Here is a 20058-nt window from a genome sequence, read left to right on the forward strand (position 1 = left end):
ATTGACTTTTGAAATGATAAAATTTACACCAAGTTACATGCATATTCTGTTCTGTCAAATAAAAAGATCACTGTTCAAATGATTTTGTAATTCTTTCAAAATGATACAGACACTGAATGTGCAAGAAGCTTAAGGTTTTGGACAAGAAATATTTATTTTTCAGTGGTGATGGAACATAGTTCTTTTTAATTTTCCCACTGAAATTGATGACGTTGGAGCGGGATATAATCATTTGATGTCATTCCATCACCAACAGAAAAAGTAGTACTGTCCTGCACAAACGATATCAAGTATCATATGTGGTTCGTGAATTAGTTCCATTGTATTTTTTGTAATTTTTAGCCGATTATACACATTATACAACCCTATCAGATATTTCTATGTATTGAAAATGTGTGATTTTAATCACAGCTGAAAATTAAAATATCCTTAACAAAGTTTATAAAAGATTTAAAGTATCCTCCTTATATCATGTAAGTAATTAATATTTTAAAAAGATATGAACAACACTATACATAGTTATAACTATTCAGTGGAACATCCCGAAACCAATCATGGTCGGTGCATATAATTTCGGTCGGTTTAGAGAGGGTTCGGTTTGGAGAAGTGAACCGAATACCGATCATCACGATCCGGATTTAATCGATCGGAAGTCGTTATTTACGTTAGTGCGCCGCATGTATGCCTAGTGTTCGTTAAAACCGACCGATATTGATTGTTAATGTGAATATTATCACAAAAGAGAGAATCAAACGTTTAAAATAAATGGATGGAAGCAAACTTGACTTTGTTACCGCTTATAAACGTAGTTTAGTTAGTTAGTTGCATGAATGTTCTTGGGGATGTTCTCGTCTGCAACCTACATACGACCGATCACTTCCGGTTACGTCAAGAATCAAATTATATGGTCTAATTACACGATGATCAGTCGATACCGGTCATTATATGACATAGTCATTATCTAAAACAATACATGGCTTCGGCTTCTTCATACAGATAATTTACGTTATCCGACAACTACATATGTAAATAAAAAAAAACGTGTGATTTGAATACGAAACTTTCTCTTTATTACTAGCTCTGCTTGTTTCCCTACAGTAAACAAACAGCGTGCACATGGTACACCTTCGTTAGATATATAAACAATAGGCATGATTAAATAATTACACCACCATCTTGGGTATAATTACCGTGTACCTATAGCCTTCACATCTGTATACATGCCGAAGGACATGGCATGCAACAACTATGGTACAGGTACGTGTGTATTTCACGGTCGGTTGATCAGACCTCAATGCAATCTATCGGTGTCGCTCAGGTAAGGCCGGTTTTCAGAAGTGTATTTTAAATTTAGTTACATTTGACTATTCCGATCTCAAAATCGGTCCGGTATTCGGAATTGGGAGGGATCGGTTTTGGCAAGTTTTATATACTATTAATAAAGAGGAATTCATTCCGTACATGACATCCATGTTCGGTTTCTAGAGGTGATCGTTTGGTTTGGGAGGTTCCACTGTATTATATTGTACATATATACTATGTATATATATCTGTACCATGTATAACAAACAAATCTGAAGCCAAGTGTAACTGTACAACAACACCTGATACTGCCCATTTTAAAGTAAACACATACATATAATACCAAATATTTGTACACAAAAGATTAAAAGTTTTTAATGGCTTCTATATACTGAAAACCTGTTCCTGCATATTGAGTATAGAATTTCCTGGTCTTCTCCCTATATATAACCACTGGTTCTGGATTTAACCTTAACCTGTATTCACATGAAGATATGAGAAATATGCAGCATTTTTATTTGATGAATTTTTAAATAGAGATATAGTTGCTTGAAGATACTACTGACATCTACTGCTGATATCGTCACACCTAGTCAAGCCTGTGTATAAAAGGTACCCCAAGGAAAAGGCCATAGTTATCAAATCACTTGATTTTGTTTGCATGTGATTCATTTAGGTAGGGTTATGGTTGTAATAGAAAGCCAGAGTTCCCAAACAAAAACCTCCACCTCAGAAGTAAGCCACTGCAAGTACACGACAGCTGCAGCTGACTCTCTCTCTATATATATACTGTACACTGTATCTACAATAGTATACATGTACATGTATTGCCAGTTTTCAGTACAAACATTTCTACATATATACTGTACACTGTATCTACAATAGTATACATGTACATGTATTGCCAGTTTTCAGTACAAACATTTCTATATATATATATATATATTGTACACTGTATCTACAATAGTATACATGTACATGTATTGCCAGTTTTCAGTACAGACATTTCTATATATATATATATATTGTACACTGTATCTACAATAGTATACATGTACATGTATTGCCAGTTTTCAGTACAAACATTTCTATATATATATATAAATACTGTACACTGTATCTACAATAGTATACATGTACATGTATCGCCAGTTTTCAGTACAAACATTTCTATATATATATATATATATACTGTACACTGTATCTACAATAGTATACATGTACATGTATTGCCAGTTTTCAGTACAAACATTTCTATATATATATATATACTGTACACTGTATCTACAATAGTATACATGTACATGTATTGCCAGTTTTCAGTACAAGCATTTCTATATATATATATATACTGTACACTGTATCTACAATAGTATACATGTACATGTATTGCTAGTTTTCAGTACAAACATTTCTATATATATATATATACTGTACACTGTATCTACAATAGTATACATGTACATGTATTGCCAGTTTTCAGTACAAACATTTCTATATATATATATATATATATACTGTACACTGTATCTACAATAGTATACATGCACATGTATTGCCAGTTTTCAGTACAGACATTTCTATATATATATATATATACTGTACACTGTATCTACAATAGTATACATGTACAAGTATCGCCAGTTTTCAGTACAAACATTTCTATATATATATATATATATATATTGTACACTATATCTACAATAGTATACATGTACAAGTATCGCCAGTTTTCAGTACAGACATTTCTATATATATATATATATATATATATTGTACACTATATCTACAATAGTATACATGTACATGTATTGCCAGTTTTCAGTACAAACATTTCTATATATATACTGTACACTGTATCTACAATAGTATACATGTACATGTATTGCCAGTTTTCAGTACAAACATTTCTATATATATATATATATATACTGTACACTGTATCTACAATAGTATACATGTACAAGTATCGCCAGTTTTCAGTACAAACATTCTTATATATATATATATATATTGTACACTATATCTACAATAGTATACAAGTACATGTATTGCCAGTTTTCAGTACAAACATTTCTATATATATATATATACTGTACACTGTATCTACAATAGTATACATGTACAAGTATCGCCAGTTTTCAGTACAAACATTTCTATATATATATATATATACTGTACACTGTATCTACAATAGTATACATGTACATGTATTGCCAGTTTTCAGTACAAACATTTCTACATATATATATATATATATTGTACACTATATCTACAATAGTATACATGTACATGTATTGCCAGTTTTCAGTACAGACATTTCTATATATATATATATTGTACACTATATCTACAATAGTATACATGTACATGTATCGCCAGTTTTCAGTACAAACATTTCTATATATATATATATTGTACACTATATCTACAATAGTATACATCTACATGTATTGCCAGTTTTCAGTACAGACATTTCTATATATATATATATACTGTACACTGTATCTACAATAGTATACATGTACAAGTATCGCCAGTTTTCAGTACAAACATTTCTATATATATATATTGTACACTGTATCTACGATAGTATACATGTACATGTATCGCCAGTTTTCAGTACAAACATTTCTATATATATATATATTGTACACTGTATCTACAATAGTATACATGTACATGTATCGCCAGTTTTCAGTACAAACATTTCTATATATATATATATATTGTACACTGTATCTACGATAGTATACATGTACATGTATTGCCAGTTTTCAGTGCAAACATTTCTATATATATATATATATTGTACACTGTATCTACAATAGTATACATGTACATGTATCGCCAGTTTTCAGTGCAAACATTTCTATACATATATATATATTGGACACTGTATCTACGATAGTATACATGTACATGTATCGCCAGTTTTCAGTACAAACATTTCTATATATATATATATTATACTGTACACTGTATCTACAATAGTATACATGTACATGTATTGCCAGTTTTCAGTACAAACATTTCTATATATATATATATTATACTGTACACTGTATCTACAATAGTATACATGTACAAGTATCGCCAGTTTTCAGTACAAACATTTCTATATATATATATATACTGTACACTGTATCTACAATAGTATACATGTACATGTATTGCCAGTTTTCAGTACAAACATTTCTACATATATATATATATATATTGTACACTATATCTACAATAGTATACATGTACATGTATTGCCAGTTTTCAGTACAGACATTTCTATATATATATATATTGTACACTATATCTACAATAGTATACATGTACATGTATCGCCAGTTTTCAGTACAAACATTTCTATATATATATATATTGTACACTACATCTACAATAGTATACATCTACATGCATTGCCAGTTTTCAGTACAGACATTTCTATATATATATATATACTGTACACTGTATCTACAATAGTATACATGTACAAGTATCGCCAGTTTTCAGTACAAACATTTCTATATATATATATTGTACACTGTATCTACGATAGTATACATGTACATGTATCGCCAGTTTTCAGTACAAACATTTCTATATATATATATATTGTACACTGTATCTACAATAGTATACATGTACATGTATCGCCAGTTTTCAGTACAAACATTTCTATATATATATATATATTGTACACTGTATCTACGATAGTATACATGTACATGTATTGCCAGTTTTCAGTGCAAACATTTCTATATATATATATATATTGTACACTGTATCTACAATAGTATACATGTACATGTATCGCCAGTTTTCAGTGCAAACATTTCTATACATATATATATATTGTACACTGTATCTACGATAGTATACATGTACATGTATTGCCAGTTTTCAGTACAAACATTTCTATATATATATATATTATACTGTACACTGTATCTACAATAGTATACATGTACAAGTATCGCCAGTTTTCAGTACAAACATTTCTATATATATATATATACTGTACACTGTATCTACAATAGTATACATGTACATGTATTGCCAGTTTTCAGTACAAACATTTCTATATATATATATATATACTGTACACTGTATCTACAATAGTATACATGTACATGTATCGCCAGTTTTCAGTACAAACAATATTTTAACATTTTCTGGTGACCTATAACCATATCAGGTGTACCTGTTGAACAATTCTCTATAACAATATAAGGTATTGAAAGTTATTGAATCATGAAGGAAATATTAGCCTGTTGCAATTTTTCAACATTTTTTTAAAGCTGATAAGATTTGAGTGTTACTAATTTTGTTTCAGCTATTATTGTGAGCGTGTGAAGCACTTGTCGGCTTTGTACTATAGCTATACAGGTAACTGGAGGTAAGGATCAAACGGCTTCAGGACACTGATGATATTTAATACGGGCCTGTGTAAATATAGGCCAACGCCCCAAGTAATATCCCTACAGTTTCTTGTTTGCTAACGGAGTCTTAAGTCAAGCTGTATATTACAAAATTCTTACAATATCATGACCAGTACCCTCGGGCTATTCTAGGTAACATGTACATGTATGTTATGACGCTTGGATTAACAGATCCAGACACAGTTCCCCTATAGGATTAATACAATCTTTTAAGATTCCCCTGATGGGTGTCCATCTGGAAACTTATAATTGAATTTCTCATAAAAAAAACATCAGTTGTTGTCTTGGACGTCAATTTCCAATTTGGTTTTTGATAACCAAAAGAACAGTCAATTAGTGTATCACATATAGCATTTCACAAGTACATTGTTCATGTAAACCATAATTTGAGTCTGTATACGTACATATATGTCACAGGTATACGTACTGTCAATACTTCACACATATATATATTTATCAATATAATTTGAATCGCTGTCCGTACGTCATCTATACACTAAATTAGAGTCGCTGTCCATACGTCATCCATACCCCAAATCTGAGTCGCTGTCATGTATGCACCTACGTCACAGCCCATCTTAAGCTGTACATACCTTCCCTATGACCAATAATGATTCAGTAAGAATTACCTACCCACACTAGTAGGTATATTATAGGACAGGTGAGAAATTGACAGGTGAGGAATTACCTGTTGGATTTACCTGTAATATATTTTTAATTCTACTGGACTACTTATAAGCGAAATAGGTGCGTACGTGTATAAAATAATGCTATGTATTAAATACTATATCTACTATGATCAATTTTATATCATATTTACATTTTTCATGTAGATTTCTAACCTATTATCAAAACATGTAACACTGACAGTAAGAACCTTTTAATGACAACATAATATCAAATACATGTTTTTTCAAACCTAATAAAATTTATTATTTTTGTGAATTACATGTATCTGTAATAAATATTTCAGCTTAATCATATATTCTGTTATTTAGATATGAAAATCCAATTCAGATTAAATCTCAAATGAAATAAATAAAGGTATTTCAAATTTAGTTGATGTTTAAGAGTTGATTCTGCAAAATTGTATGCAGGAATTTGATGAAAGTTAAAGCCCCTTGCAGCTAAAGGGAGGTAATGCAGCAGCAGTCATTGATCAACTTTATAGAAAGCTGCTAATTGTAATATTATTTATTCATTAACACTATAAAGATAAAGTGTAACATGAAGAATGAAAACACTATTAATAACACTCTACGTTTCAAACATCAAAAAAGTGGTAAATTTATACATACAATCAAGTAAACCGCCATATTTTTGTATATAGTTTTTTTCATCATTCAATAGATCTTAAATAAGAGGTAACAAATTTGTATTATTTTCCTTGCTTTTTTGTGACCACATTAATATTTTTCAATATTTTTCCAATTATTATTGGCCAACTTATGTCAATAATTTTTAAATAATTCTGTATATATATCATTGTGACTGGAGTATAATTTTAAGGACCAAAAAACTTCTAGTTTATATAGAATTACCTCATTAAAATTTAGAAGTATGTATATACTAGGAGTAAGCTAGAATAATAATTTAGATTATCATAAAATAAAATAAATTGGAATTAAAATGTAAAACCAAAAAGACAAACAATTGTTCAAGACAGCGACACAAGTACTGTTGCTTAAATTACAGAAAATATGAACATTAGATATATATTATATGATACGGCCGAAAAAATAAACAAGCGATTAAATTGAAATATTGATCTAGCAAAAATCAGTTATCATGAAATCAAAATATTTCTTCAGAACTAGGTAACATCAACTCCAACGTTTCAGCCTATTGAGTCATTGAGGTGAAAATGTTACACAACTACATCACAACATTCCATGATAAGATCTGCATGGAAACATGCACCCTAAAGGTGTTTTCTGGTCTGGACAGCCAGTGACCAGTGGTCAGATATCACCTTGTGGCTGGTAATGTTAGCATGCTTAGCTGTAAATGTAAGGTTTTATCATGGTGACCATTAATATTACAGGTATGATTGTATTAAATCGTTTCCAAAGAATGTATATAGTTGAACAAGAAATCCCATGGATACAGTTGGACCTCATCACTTGAAAACCCATATCATTTATGTAACCCCATGCATAATATACATTATTTGAAGTGCTTTGTAGACGTTTTCCTATTAATTTATATAAACCACATTAAAAAAGTAAATTAATTGGATAATTGATACCATGGTCACGCAGACTCTAGATTATAAATAGCGTGACTGTGGTTTTGACTACATGTGTGCATGCGTATACATTCTGTATCTATATATTGCAATATCATCTAATCCAATGTTCAGAATAAATGATATTGTCTCGTATTTCCATTTGAACAAGCCTTGTAATTTGAAAAACTTATATAAACAAAACATTTGAAAATCAAATGTCATAAAATTGAAACCATACCACAATGTGTGATTTAAATTTGACCATGCTGGCAAATTATCTGCAGGTATATGTATATATACACATGATCTATTAGATTCCAAACATAATTTCATTTTGTAAATGTATAAATATGAAATCAAAATAAATCAAAGCGCAAACAAAAGGCCTCAACTACGTATACCATATTTTCCAGATATAAAGTCGTGACTTGTATAAATTCGTCATAATATAATAACAAACTTTAGAAATTTTTATATACATGGTAAATGAAACAGATTTTAAATAAACACCTTTTTAATTTATTAGTAGCTACAATGTCAGGTGTAAAAAAATATGATACAGCTGTAAAATCAATAAACGAACAAATATCGTAGAATTAATAAACAGTAAGAATATAAACACATTACATAATGTAAACATGTTATTAAGGAAACACCCATAATCCGAACTTAGTAGCTGATAGCTATATATAAAGTATTGGGTCATATCATTGCAATGCATTGGAGACCAAATTATATACATTCAGGTTGCTTAATCATTATCTGCATATGATACTCTAGCATCAAGTTAATGTTGGAGATTCTTGGTGCGGTTCAAACCCCAATTTGGCTGTCATATTTCTCCTTTTGCTGTTACAGATAATTATAATGATCGATGTTGGACGAATTAAAACATCATTAATTAATGTCCATCATTTATTTCTTTTTATTTCAAAATTTAAAGCTAGGACAGTAGGAATTAATACACTAACAGGTAATGATTTTGAGTCATTCTCAAGCTACCCTGACTAGGAATCAAACCCGGGTCTCTGGAGTGAAAAACTCCACCAACTAATTAGCAAAAGAAGCATGCTCCATCAGCTGAGTGACAGAGACTGTATTAAACAATATGTACAAACCACATCGACCGGCTCATTTTAGACATATGCATGTACACAGAGTTACACAACACAGGTCACTGCAGGGATAATTTTGGAGGAGGCGTCGACCCTTTTGGTCATCTACGTACCCAAACTTTTCAAAAATGTCTATGATTCAAGAACCCTTAAAATATAATGTGTCTTTGCTATTGCCTCTAAGAATTGTTAGAAACAGACTGAATTATCTAGAGTTGTCAATCTGAAAATGATCATGCTTTTTTTTTTTTTTTTTTTTTTTGTCAAAAGGATATTATCCCATATGATTTTTATCACTATTACCGTGCAGTTCAGGAATAGGGCTTAATTAGTTTCAATTGGATTCAAATTTACGTTTTGCAGAACCCAATTCACTTTTGAATAAAAATTTGTAATGTATGTAATGATCATATGTTACATGTACAAAGTGCAGCTAGATAACACTAAAATCCAGTATAAACAGAAGCCTCTCTAATTTTTAACTTGCACTTTCGTCAATAAATAATTGATCTTAAGAAAATCCTTTCACTAACATATATATATAAATAAACATCGAAGCAGACGTCACAGCTATCCTGAGCTTTGTAGTAAACGACCAAAATACGGTGACATTTGTACTTCCGCTTTGACAGGACAACTACCGAACTAGGCTACCAGGTTTCGATTTTCATTGTTCTGTCATCGAGTTTTCGAGTCGACAGAAGACCACTGAACGATATAGGAGTCAAACTTAATCTTCAAGTGATACACAGTAAAAGCTCAATTAGATTGTCCCTTTCAGATATATCAATTTTACTAGAAGGCCATCGGCTTATCTCGAACAGGGGTCAACAACACCCAGCTATACCCGTCAGACCGCTACCGGAGTCGACGCACCCGGATATTTCAAGGCGTTCGTATAATTCTGGGATTAATTATACTTCTCAAGTTATACAATCATCTGACCAAACAGGAATGGTTAAAACAAAACATAAGCTACTAAAAAATAATCAATAAACACTTAATAAAGTCACTTATTATTACAGACCCACCTCCGATTCATAAACGTGCCGCCATCTTGATTAGTGACCCCTGACCTGAAGTTCCCGGATATGACAACTACGGAAAAGGCACATGAGTCCTGCTACGCCTAGTGTTACGAATGATAGCTTTAGGACATACCTACATGTGGTTTACTAAGTATAACTGTACAGGAAATGTACTCATGACTTAACAAATGAGTTAATATAAATTATAATATAAATTAGCAAATGTGTTAAACAAAACAATTTATACAGTTCAGCCATCTTTATATAATACAGAGAAATCACAGATAAAGAGAGATAATTCAGTCTATATTTTGGAGTGTTGGGGTAGCATTTTATATGTGTATATTGTGAGTGTTGGGGTAGCATTTTATATGTGTATATTGTACACTATTAACTTGCACTTATACAGAAAAAAAACTTTAGCGGTTTCAATGTTAAATCGAATTGTTTGTTTTGCTCTGTGCAAGTTTGTAGAAAGCACTCGATACCAAAGTGAAATATTTAGTTGCTTTGACATTGAAAAAATCTCCTGTATCAGTAGGCAAAAATAAGATTTTACACATTCGTGAGTGTAGGAGTTATTGGAAATATACTTTCGATTTTAACATATTTTATTTGTATCAATTGTAAACAATGAGGAACTTCGTTTATATTTTCTAAAGATTTTATTTTATAAGTGACAATATTCTCATCAATTTTTCGTTCTCCTATCTTTCATTTGAGGCTTTCACAATATACGTTTCTCATTTACCGTCAGCACCTGAAAATAATATTTTTTACAATATATATCTTGTACGGTGGCTGGAAGCGGACATGAAATAAATAAAAGTATTGCGTGGGAACGAAATATTATTGCGTTCGAACGAAATATCATTACGTGGGTGGGAAATATTATTGCGTGGGAACGAAATAATTATTGCGTTCGAACGGAATATTATTGCTTTCGAACGTATTGCGTTCGAACGGATTATTATTGCGTGGTAACGAAATATTATTGCGTTCGAACGAACTAATTATTGCGTTCGAACGAAATATCAACGATTCACCTTTTCAAATTATTTCAAATGTGGCAGTCAGCAATTTCACATCATTATTTTTTGTAATTGGTCATTTAAAGTGGTTTTGTGTGATATTCTCTCTTGGTTATCTAATTATCTGCTTAATCGTTGTCAATGTGTAGTAATTAATTGTAAACAATCTCATTTAGCTAATATTTCAGCGGGTGTTCCTCAAGGATCCATCCTAGGTCCATTGCTATTTCCTAAATTTCATTAACGATATTGTAAGTAATATCAGCTGTTCCATCAAACTATTTGCGGACGATACATCATTGTCTGTTATAGTGGAATCCCCTGATCTGAGTGCAAATCTACTAAATAATAACCTTAGAAAAATAAACGATTGGTCTAGTACATGGCTTGTAAAATTTAATCCTTCTAAAACTGTAACAATGATCGTAAGCAAAAAAATTAACAAACCGATTCACCCCTCCCTATTTGTGAATAATATCACACTAACAGAAGTTACTTGTCACAAATATTTTGGCATCACCATTTCCGAGTGTAAGTGGGGCAGACATATAGACCATATCAGTAAAACTGTCACGAAACAATTAGGTGTTCTACGGAAATTAAAATTCATTCTCTCTAGACAAACGTTAAGCAAAATTTATAGAACTTTTATTCTTCCTATATTGGAATATTGTTGTGAGTTGTGGGACGGTTGTACGGTCACTGAAGCTGAAATCTTAGAAAAATTACAATTAGAGGCAGGTCGTATTGTTACGGGATTACCATCGTTCTCAAGCAGAAACTCTATTTACTGCGAAACTGGGTGGGAGCCCTTATAATAAATAATTATCTAACAGACGGTCTCGCAGAAAACTCCAGCTCTTTTATAAAAATACACCATGGGCTAACCCCAACCTATCTACAAACACTCCTTCCTTCTATAGTTGCTGATAACACCCAACACCTTCTTCGCAATGCAGAAAATCACACACTTCCTAATAATAGACTTGAATCTTCAAATATATCTTTTTTCCCGTCTACCGTTCGTTTATGGAACCAGTTGCCTATAAACAACAGACATAGCGAGTCATTCTCTAATTTTAAACATGCTATCCGGAACCAAGACGTACCTGTAATACCCGACTTTTTTTATTTTGGAGACCGTAAATTAAACATTATACATGCAAACTTAAGAAATCGTTCAAGTTCATTACGTAGCCATTCATTCAGAGCAAATATTGTAACAGATCAAAAATGTCATTGCGGTTTCCCAGTTGAAGATCCACAGCATTTCTTTTTTAATTGTAATTCATATAATGACCAAAGAATCATTCTATTTCGACAGCTAAACTCATTTATTCCACTCTCTGTCAATTTATTACTTTTTGGAAATATGAACTTAAGTACACAAGAAAACGAATTAATCTTCATGCATACTCAGCAATATATCAAAGATACTCATAGATTTTAACTTCGTCCTTCTATTATTATCTAATATTTCCATATCTGCTTTACTCCCAACATCTACCCTCCGATACTGACGACAAAAGAGAAACGAATATTCAAAGAAAGCCTAGAGTGACCAGGAGAAAGACAAACCGAAGACAGGATGATATGAACATTGAGAAGTCGAAAGTTAAGAAAAGTGGTTTAGAACTTCTGTCGTCTTTATCGGAGGGGTAGATTTTAGATTTTAAAATAATAGTATAATACGAATTGAAACTTATAAATAGCTCTCTCCCTCCCCCACCTCTCTCTTTCTCGCTCTTCCCTCACTCTCTCCCTCTCTCTCTGTCTCAAATACAACTTTATATATTATGTATATCTTTTCTTGTAAATGCCATCTTGTCTATGTAATTTGAATGTTTTATTATTTTTGGGAACGGGCTTTATATAAGTTGTATAACTTGTGCCCAATCCCATTGCACATTTTGCAATAAAATATGTTTAAATCAAAAAAACATTTCAGCTAACGGAACGTGGTCTGACCATCTACAACAAATTATTAGTAAAACTTCTATAAAACCAAATTTACTCCGAAACCTCAAATTCAGCATTGATAGAAAATCTCTTCAAACTTTATACTGTTAATTTATTAGACCATTGCTTGAATATGGAGACATTGTCTGGGATAATATAACAGTTGGACAAAGTAATCTTTTAGAAAACATTCAACTTGAAGCAGCTAGGATCATTACGGATCATTACCGGTACTAGTCCGCTAAACCTGCCTAGTCATGATCGATTATATACAGAATCTGGATTAGATACACTTATGAATAGAAGGCGAAAACACAAAATGATTAAATTCCATCAGATTGTTCATGGTCAGTGCACCCCTTACCTAACTAGCATGCTCCCAGCTCGTCATCGTAATAATCATTCATACAACACAAGGAGTGCCGATTCTTTCTATCAACCTCCATGCCGCACTAACCTTTCTACCTTCTTCTGAGGACCTATGGAACTCGCTTCCGGACATTATAAAATTTAATCCATCTATTACCTGTCTCAAAAACTTCCTTAACACTGATATCCCAACTGTCCCTCTCTACTATTATTATTGTAAAACAAGGCACGGCCAGATTAACCACTCCCGTCTTAGAATGCATTGCAATTCTCTAAACTCGCATCTATATCATCGTAATCTTGTAGTTAGTCCTCGCTGCTCGTGTAACCAATCTGACGAAACTTCTGAACATTTCAACAAACAAGAATGGTATGTTTCAGAAACCTACCCCATGACTATGATATCAACACTTTACTCTATGGTAACCCTAATATGCCCGATCATTACAATGTGCAGCAGAGAAAGACAATAAGGCAAACTTTTCTATGTCAAAATGTTTTAAGTATAGAATATGTCTGTCCTCTAGAAGACTTATATCAATATCACCATGTGATCTTTTAATAAATTGGTCAATTGGTCTACTTTTAACAGGTTTTGTAATTATTCCTTTGTAAAACAGCAAGTTGATTGATATACATTGTATCCAAACTTCAATTCAAACCGAATAACCTGTTAGCTCACCATAGACCATGAAATTGTTTGTACACTTTCTTAACTTCAGGATTGTTTTACAAAATTACGAATGAATTTTTCTACATTTTTTATTTTCAAAAACCCCATACCTCTGATGAGTATAATAAAACTGTCATTACAAGTGAATCAAATATTTTCAGTTTAAGATGAACAGGAAGAGATACATTCCTTTATTTCTTATAAATAGCAAACACCGATTTAATTGTTTGTTCAGCAGGTTTTTTCCCTTTCTTTAAAAACGCTACCATTAACATTATTTTTTGTACCTAGATATGTAAACAATTCTTATAAATCTAATTCTGTATTCCGTAACATCAACTGGTGTTGTTGTACCGATTTACGTCTTGAGAATGTCACAATTTTTATCTTTCTGATATTAAGTTCTAATTTCCATGTTATGCAATATTGTTAAAATTCATGTAACATTTGTTGTAGACCATCAGATATTTCTGATATCATAACAGTGTTATTGGCAAATAATATGATAAAAAGTTTGGGATATATTCCGATATCATATACCGTAAAAACTGGTATAATTTGCGCAGGTACTTTTTAGGGCTGAAAATGCTTAAAAAATCTACTATCAGTATATTTAGCGCATCAAAAAATGGGGGAACACAATGTCCAGAGAGTCCCAAAACCGATGTAATGAAGGTGACAATTTCAATGCAAAATATTCCCGATAAATGCTTGACAACTTGCACAAAAATGTTGTATTTAGAAGAAATAACATATAAAAACCGCATTGTGTGTTTGTTTTCTTTTATTGGCCATCGTAACCTGAAACTGAAATATCTAGCAGATGTCCAAAACATTGGCGGTCTGGTCCGCCGTACTCCGTGCACATGTCAATGTTTTAAGATATTACACATGAATAGTAATCAGGAATATTTGAAAAGAGTAGAATCTATTTACTTAAATTGGCACAATAAGTAATTAGTGTGTTTGAGATCATTAACAATCAACAGCAATCAGCTAGCGGATACGTAGTTTAGCTTGCAACAATCACAGTGTGCACAATTTGTCAAGATTTGTAAGACAAAATATTTTTTCCACCAGGTAAGATTCTAAGTCATAAAGGTAGATTGAAAAAAGGAAGGGAGATAAAATAACCAGATAAATATTTGTAGCGGGATCAGACTGGGTTGATTATCGTGTGATCAGGTAGCTCAGTCGGAAGAGCTACATTTTCTTCTCTCCTGTTACAGAATTGGCACCCAACTAAATAACCAACGGCTGTGGGTGTTTGAAAGGGTCTCGTATGTATTCAAAAAAAGGATGGATGAGTGTAGCGGGACTGGACTTGGTCGATTATCGATGACCAGGTAGTTTCAGTCGGTAGAGCACTCAGCTAGTGTTCGGAGAGGTCCCGGGATCGAATCCCGGTCTTGCCGCTACATTTTCTCCTCTCCTGTTACATATGGTACCATACTGTGCATGTAGATATTCAAGGTAAATCAACAATGTTCGCTGATCTTGCAGAATTGCCTTACAGTGATATAATGAATGTAGTAAATGTATGTCTCATTGGTGTGATTGATTTAACGGCAGTTCATGTGGTGACCGAAAAAAAGGTAAAATCAATACTTTCAGAGTGATCAGGGAACATTGATAGTCAAGGCGTGGGGAAAACATAAGACGACCTCTGTTATACAAAATTAATGTTTAATTGATTTTCATTAAATTGTCTCGAAGGTGATGATTAGTGTGTTATGAACGATAAGCTTAATATGTTTTTGACAAAAAATATAAACAGCTAATGTCATATTGTGTGTTTTAAATTTAAATAATCTTTTATTTATTCATTTCATTTCAGTGCATGTACATGTCATAGAATATAAACAAATATCCAGGTATATGCTTAAATCATATTACAGTTTAATTCACAATAAGGAATTTGAAGATGATGATAGGTATTATTTTCGGATTGAAAATGATTACAATATTAAGCTTTCCTCAGTTGAAAATTACTTCTTTTTGTTCACACAATTCTTCTCTTAGACTGTTTCCAGTTGAAATGATACATGCATGCTGACATTCTGTAAAACATAAGGAAACATATAATTGTATTAACAGAGTAATTACTGAAAAGGCTAATATCATATAATTAAACATTTTAATCATAAATAGCAATACCAGCATAGAGGAAATATTATAGTTTAATTCCCGCTGTTCTTCAGTCCTCCTGTTCTTACATGTAAGAGTTTTGTCCTTCATAAATTGATTGTAAATATAGCAGTTGTTTATATAATGTGCACAAAGAAGTATAAATATACACACGTATCATATGCATGGGTACAGTGGTAAATCAATTGGCTATACAGGAAAATGATGGTGCTGATCATCGTAAGACTGTGCCAGGTGATAGAGATTAGTTCCGCTTGAGTGATCACACAATGCAAGTGAGAGTCGGGAATATGTTTATGTAAGTTTTAATTGCTAATCTCTGACGATTGTTGGTAAAATATAACTCAGGATATTAACAGTTTTCTCTACATTTTTACAGATTGAAACAGCTTTTTTAAGTGCCGTTTTACGGAAGAATTATGAAAAAAGAAATCGACATTTCGTCGATCTAGTAGTTCAAAAAACATCACTTCGTAGTTATACAGCAAGTTGATTGATATACATTGTATCCAAACTTCAATTCAAACCGAATAACCTGTTAGCTCACCATAGACCATGAAATTGTTTGTACACTTTCTTAACTTCAGGATTGTTTTACAAAATTACGAATGAATTTTTCTACATTTTTTATTTTCAAAACCCCATACCTCTGATGAGTATAATAAAACTGTCATTACAAGTGAATCAAATATTTTCAGTTTAAGATGAACAGGAAGAGATACATTCCTTTATTTCTTATAAATAGCAAACACCGATTTAATTGTTTGTTCAGCAGGTTTTTTCCCTTTCTTTAAAAACGCTACCATTAACATTATTTTTTGTACCTAGATATGTAAACAATTCTTATAAATCTAATTCTGTATTCCGTAACATCAACTGGTGTTGTTGTACCGATTTACGTCTTGAGAATGTCACAATTTTTATCTTTCTGATATTAAGTTCTAATTTCCATGTTATGCAATATTGTTAAAATTCATGTAACATTTGTTGTAGACCATCAGATATTTCTGATATCATAACAGTGTTATTGGCAAATAATATGATAAAAAGTTTGGGATATATTCCGATATCATATACCGTAAAAACTGGTATAATTTGCGCAGGTACTTTTTAGGGCTGAAAATGCTTAAAAAATCTACTATCAGTATATTTAGCGCATCAAAAAATGGGGGGAACACAATGTCCAGAGAGTCCCAAAACCGATGTATGAAGGTGACAATTTCAATGCAAAATATTCCCGATAAATGCTTGACAACTTGCACAAAAATGTTGTATTTAGAAGAAAATAACATATAAAAACCGCATTGTGTTTGTTTTCTTTTATTGGCCATCGTAACCTGAAACTGAAATATCTAGCAGATGTCCAAAACATTGGCGGTCTGGTCCGCCGTACTCCCGTGCACATGTCAATGTGTTTTAAGATATTACACATGAATAGTAATCAGGAATATTTGAAAAGAGTAGAATCTATTTACTTAAATTGGCACAATAAGTAATTAGTGTGTTTGAGATCATTAACAATCAACAGCAATCAGCTAGCGGATACGTAGTTTAGCTTGCAAACAATCACAGTGTGCACAATTTGTCAAGATTTGTAAGACAAAATATTTTTTCCACCGGTAAGATTCTAAGTCATAAAGGTAGATTGAAAAAAGGAAGGGAGATAAAATAACCAGATAAATATTTGTAGCGGGATCAGACTGGGGTTGATTATCGGTGATCAGGTAGCTCAGTCGGAAGAGCTACATTTTCATCTCTCCTGTTACAGAATTGGCACCCAACTAAATAACCAACGGCTGTGGTGTTTGAAAGGGTCTCGTATGTATTCAAAAAAAGGATTGGATGAGTGTAGCGGGACTGGACTTGGTCGATTATCGATGACCAGGTAGTTCAGTCGGTAGAGCACTCAGCTAGTGTTCGGAGAGTCCCGGGATCGAATCCCGGTCTTGCCGCTACATTTTCTCCTCTCCTGTTACATATGGTACCATACTGTGCATGTAGATATTCAAGGTAAATCAACAATGTTCGCTGATCTTGCAGAATTGCCTTACAGTGATATAATGAATGTAGTAAATGTATGTCTCATTGGTGTGATTGATTTAACGGCAGTTCATGTGGTGACCGAAAAAAGGTAAAATCAATACTTTCAGAGTGATCAGGGAACATTGATAGTCAAGGCGGGGAAAACATAAGACGACCTCTGTTATACAAATTAATGTTTAATTGATTTTCATTAAATTGTCTCGAAGGTGATGATTAGTGTGTTATGAACGATAAGCTTAATATGTTTTTGACAAAAAATATAAACAGCTAATGTCATATTGTGTTTTAAATTTAAATAATCTTTTATTTATTCATTTCATTTCAGGCATGTACATGTCATAGAATATAAACAAATATCAGGTATATGCTTAAATCATATTACAGTTTAATTCACAATAAGGAATTTGAAGATGATGATAGTATTATTTTCGGATTGAAAATGATTACAATATTAAGCTTCCTCAGTTGAAAATTACTTCTTTTTGTTCACACAATTCTTCTCTTAGACTGTTTCCAGTTGAAATGATACATGCATGCTGACATTCTGTAAAACATAAGGAAACAATAAATGTATTAACAGAGTAATTACTGAAAAGGCTAATATCATATAATTAAACATTTTAATCATAAATAGCAATACCAGCATAGAGGAAATATTATAGTTTAATTCCCGCTGTTCTTCAGTCCTCCTGTTCTTACATGTAAGAGTTTTGTCCTTCATAAATTGATTGTAATATAGCAGTTGTTATATAATGTGCACAAAGAAGTATAAATATACACACGTATCATATGCATGGGTACAGTGGTAAATCAATTGGCTATACAGAAAAATGATGGTGCTGATCATCGTAAGACTGTGCCAGGTGATAGAGATTAGTTCCGCTTGAGTGATCACACAATGCAAGTGAGAGTCGGGAATATGTTTATGTAAGTTTTAATTGCTAATCTCTGACGATTGTTGGTAAAATATAACTCAGGATATTAACAGTTTTCTCTACATTTTTACAGATTGAAACAGCTTTTTTAAGTGCCGTTTTACGGAAGAATTATGAAAAAGAAATCGACATTTTCGTCGATCTAGTAGTTCAAAAAACATCACTTCGAGTTATATGAACACTCCATATATGATTTATGTCATTCGGCCAAAAAATTACTTCGTATTACCTAGTTTAATGAATATGCTGTATGTATATGATCAGAACGTCAAGCTCCTGTGGTGAAAATAACTAAAATGTTTTAAAAGTATGGTTTAGAGGTAATCTTTGAACGTACTTTAGTATATAGATATAATCTGATATTTATACATGTGCTTATGAAATTATCGATAATTATGGATGTGGAAAACACTCATACCTTATTAATTGCCGTTAGTTTTAAGATTACACCACCTTGGACATTTACAAAATGTTCACCGTCTGTCACGTGCTATTTTATCAGTAGACCAAGTTTGTCCAAAATTTTGTTAGAGTTGTCTTTCTTCCATTGAAGTAAGGCCATGTGCCATAACATGCATCTCCATTTCGCCATGAAATGTATCTGCTCCGAGACAAATTTGATTCAAATTACAAAATTCATTATGGTATCAATTTTGATGTTCGAGGCGAAATATTGATTTCATTTTTTTTCCGTTGCAGGATAACTGTCACTAATAGGGAGTAAACGTCTGAGGTGAACCAGCTTCGGAGCGAAGCATTTTTGGGACGAAACGTCTTCATTCATTGTAA

The 20058-nt window shown here is 32.1% G+C and overlaps 1 protein-coding gene across 3 annotated transcripts in view; it reads right to left on the reverse strand.

Moving 5' to 3' along the window:
- LOC138310450 (neurabin-1-like) overlaps positions 1–10167 on the reverse strand; it is a 53214-nt gene extending 43047 nt beyond the window's left edge. For all 3 annotated transcript variants that reach the window (XM_069251675.1, XM_069251673.1, XM_069251672.1), the window contains exon 1: positions 10115–10167. The gene's annotated coding sequence lies outside the window, so the exon portion shown is untranslated. The remainder of the gene's footprint in view (positions 1–10114) is intronic.
- Positions 10168–20058: the final 9891 nt, after the last annotated feature.

This window comes from Argopecten irradians, chromosome 16 (genome assembly GCF_041381155.1).
Source record: "Argopecten irradians isolate NY chromosome 16, Ai_NY, whole genome shotgun sequence".
In the NCBI taxonomy this organism is placed as follows: domain Eukaryota; kingdom Metazoa; phylum Mollusca; class Bivalvia; order Pectinida; family Pectinidae; genus Argopecten; species Argopecten irradians.